This window comes from Sceloporus undulatus, chromosome 2 (genome assembly GCF_019175285.1).
Source record: "Sceloporus undulatus isolate JIND9_A2432 ecotype Alabama chromosome 2, SceUnd_v1.1, whole genome shotgun sequence".
NCBI classification, from domain to species: domain Eukaryota; kingdom Metazoa; phylum Chordata; class Lepidosauria; order Squamata; family Phrynosomatidae; genus Sceloporus; species Sceloporus undulatus.
In genome coordinates, this window is record NC_056523.1 from 251544851 (window position 1) to 251549120 (window position 4270).

Below are 4270 nucleotides of genomic sequence, written 5' to 3' on the forward strand. Positions count from 1 at the left end.
GGCTGAAGGTTTGGGGTGATTAAGGGTTTTGGAGTTCCTGCATCACATTCCCATGCAAAACCATCACTCCTGGAAGGTTCTAAAACAACAACAAAAGGATTAATTAAAAAACATTTTTGATGAGGGGGACATTGAGGGTACATGCTCTAAAGATTACTGGGGGGGTGTGAACTGTAGTTGAGTGCCACAGCCCATGTTTCGAATGTGGAAGATCCCAGGTTGAATCTGCATTGCAGAAATAATCCAGTTGACACCACTTTATCTGCCACGTCTGAATGCAATGGAATTTTGTGAACTGTAGTTTGTTGTAGCACCAGATCTCTGACAGAGAAGGCCAAATATCCGACAAAAATATAATTAACAGGCTTCCATAGCACTGAGCCATGCCAGTTAAAGTGACATCAGACTACAGTGTGGATGCAGCCCAGTTTCAGTTCCTGGTATTTCCAGGACTGAGAAGGACACTTGTCTGAAACCCTGGTGAGCTGCTGCCACTCAGTATAGAGTCAGACAGTAATGAACTCATGGGCCAAGGTTCTGACTTGGTAGAAAGGAACATTATATGATTGTAACAAGTGGACAAAATTAATATTATTGGGAAAAAAACATATAGAGTAAAACTCTGTGATTTAAAGATATCCACAAACATAAAACGCTCCGCAAGCATAAAGCAGAGATAAGAGAATTTCTGAGGGATCAGGAAATGGCACAGTGCCAAATATGGAGCAGTAAAAAGTAATAGCTCTCATCTCTTTCACGTGGTACAAAAAAAGAACAACAAACCAGAACCCTGTAGAAAATGTAAAAGGAAGCATGGGATTCATTTACTATTTTTAATATCCATGAAATGTATTCTGCTCTCTAAAGAGCATGGGTGGGTGTAGAGATAGATCTGAAGTTGATGCACAAGCTAAAAATTCCAAATGATAAACAGCAGAGCAGAGAATGCAATCTGCAGGCATTACATAGAGTAATAGGATATTATTAATTGTGGTAATTTTGCCCTTTCAAAGGAGAGCTGGAATCTAGTGGGAATGAAAATATACTCTCTGTAGCTTTATTAAAGGGTTTCATAAACAAAATCTCATTAGGTGGGAACTCTGCTGTAGTCCATCATTCTGCTAATATCCAGCAGAAACTGACAGACTGCATGGCCTGCTGGTGTCTAGTGAGACTGTGATTCAGGATATCCTCCCTGTTTGGAAATATATTTAGGCTGCTGTTTTATATACACTTTCCTGGGGTTAAATCTGGTAGATTGATATGGCTAACCATCCTACAAGTATGCAGTCCTGTCTTATTCAGAAGGATTTGCAGGACTACACACCTGTAAAACTGTTAGGCATGTAAATCCTCATATGGTAAATAGGTTAATTTCAAAATCTTACTCCTTGATGCAAGTGACTGCAAGATGATGGGCTTTTTGTGTGTGTGTTGGAGAAAACGTGCACCCTTTCATGAGGGGTTTTGGTGATTTTTTATAAATTGTAGTCTTGGAAGATGAAATAACTATTGCCTTATTGTCTTAATGAGTAAAGGTAGCTCTGAGTGTTTTTGTAAGAAATCAGCCTGCCATACTCTCTCTCTGATTCTCTCTGTAGAAATTAAGACAAAATACACTAGTTTTTGTGCAGAAATAGGAGTTTCATACAAATTATATTTTGTGCAAATCACAAAAAAACACAATGCTGAGGGGATCTTTTGGCATAATGGCACTTGAGCATCCATAGACTTTGGTATCTATGGGGGTCCTGGAACCAAACCTCAGAGGATAGGAAGAGCCCATTTTACTCCCCTGAATTTTTTGCAGGTTTGGTTTGTAGATAGGTAAATGGTGGTACTAATTTCTAGTAGAACAGGGGTGGAGACCCACATTCAATCTGAAGGCTTAATTCAGTTTCAGAAAATTTCTGTATTGGAAAAACCAAAGGGGGAGGGCTACAAATTTCAGAATATTTTAGCTTAAAACTTACTGTCAGTAATCAAGCCTTAGGGGTGGTCTTTCAAACTTTTTTTGTGGCGGGGCATAGGAAAGCCAAGAAATTACTTAACAACAATGTAATGGAGAAGGGGGTGTGATCATTTGGGGAACTTGAGAAAAGCAGACTGGAGCCCATGAAGAGCTGGACTTGCCTATGGATCCAGAGTCTCCCCACCCATGTTGCAGAGCACAGAAAAAACAGCTCTTCATCAGTTCAATCAGCCACTTTGGAGCTTTTATAATTTAAAAGGGACGGCGTGTGTTTTGACAGCTTGACAGCCTGTGTATGTCATGTTTTGTACAAAAATGAATTGGGTCATATTTCCATGAAACGTTAATCTTATTACCCTTAAAACAGATCAGTGGTTTAATTCTTATGTAAGGTTAAGTGAAAGAAAACAGTCTTCATGCCTTAATATAATGATGCCAGACGATTATGAATAATCCTTTGGCTTTTTTATTTCTCATGTATTCTTTCCTCTTCTTTTCTGATCCCCCCTTCTCTCTCTCTCTCTCTCTCTCTCTCTCTCTGTCTGTCTCTCTCTTTTTTCTTCTGGGCATCTTTTTGTCTACTTCTTCCACTTTTCACATTGTATTACTATACATGTATCCAGTTTATGGCTTTGCCAGTACAGTTTGTTTTTATTTCTCTCATTTTCCACATCATTACATCACAAGTTGCTTGCCTTTTCTTGTGGCTGTTGTAACTTTGCACAGATGTAAAAAGGAAAATCTATTTCAAAATGCTCACTTTAAAAGAGTTTTAAAAATGGAATCCATACTCATAATTTTGATTGGTGACAGATGAGAAATATGGGTTAATTGCACACAGGACAATTGGAAGAGAATCAAAATTACTTACATGGAAAGTGTGTCTATGCACACACAAAGGTCTATTTCTTCATGAAATCATGGCTCTGCTGAGTTTTTGTAACTGTTGTGGTGGGTGAGTTAGATGTTATACCCCAATATTCATATCACATTATTGGCATCCTTTTAGGTTTGTGTAATCAGTTCTCCCTTAGGGGACAGTAGATTGTCCCTATATTATATGACAAGGCAATTTGCCCACTTCTTACAAAACAACATTGTTATTGGCAAAGATGAGCCAACCAGTTTTAATATCTAGTCTTCCTATTTTAATGGCGAGTAATTAAGTGGCAGCAGACCCATTTCCAACATTGCTGGTGGCCAGAGCTTTTCATAGCCCTTTCCAGAAAAGCCTAGGAATTGCCTAACATGTTTGCTGTCTGAGACAGAACAACAAATGGCTGCCTTCCCTTCAAGGCACATGGGCCTCTTTCATAGTTATAGAACACTGATAACACTTTAAATTCTGCATGCTACAGAATTTTGGAGTTTGTTGTTTGGTGAGATACTAGTGCTTTCTTTGGGAAACAACAATTCCTGGGATTTTGCAACATAGAATCATGCTAGTTTAAATGGTATCCAGATGTCATAATTATATAGTAATGGAGGGATGTGAATCCTACTGGTTACTCCCAACTAGAGTAGGTCTGTGGAATGCTGACACAACATGTAGGAAAATCCACTCAATTACATTTAACTACCCTGACTGGGTCACTAAGAACAGGAACCAGACCATAGTACCCCAAGCCAGGACAAGTTATTCTGGGCCATGAGTGACAAAATTCCACAAATGACTCTCCCTCCTCCCTGCAATTAAAAAAAAAATACAATAATATGTTCTCCCACTGAATAGATTCAGGAAACATAAAAGGAAATACATAAATACATAGGTAACCTGTGGAACTTACTGCCACAAGATAAAGTTATGCTGCCAATTCAGGTTTTTTTATATAAAAAAGGAGATGTTACATAAATGCATGGGGGCTAGGCTCATCACTAGCTACTAGTCAGGGTGCAGAACTCAGACACAATAGCAATATAGCAATAGTAATAGCGTGTACATTTCTATACGACTTATCAGTGAACTGAGCACTCTCTAAGTGGTTTACTGTTGGGATATAGAGTCACAAGGAAAATGTACAATGTGGGCTTTAATAGTAACCAGGCATAAAAGGGTTACTGTGAGCCATAAGGATTAGGCATTTAAACAGGAAGTTATATCAAAAAGATGTGCTGTAAAGTCCTGTAGAATGCTGACAGTCTGAAAAGTCACTCAGGAGGGTGGCTGGATCCTTTGTGACCCCAGAGGGAGAGGCAAGATCTAGAAGGCTTCACAGAGCCTTTGCTAGAGTAGTGACGAGCATTTTACTCAGAGTGGGTTGTTACTAGTGTGGATGGTGGATGGTGTCGATGTATATA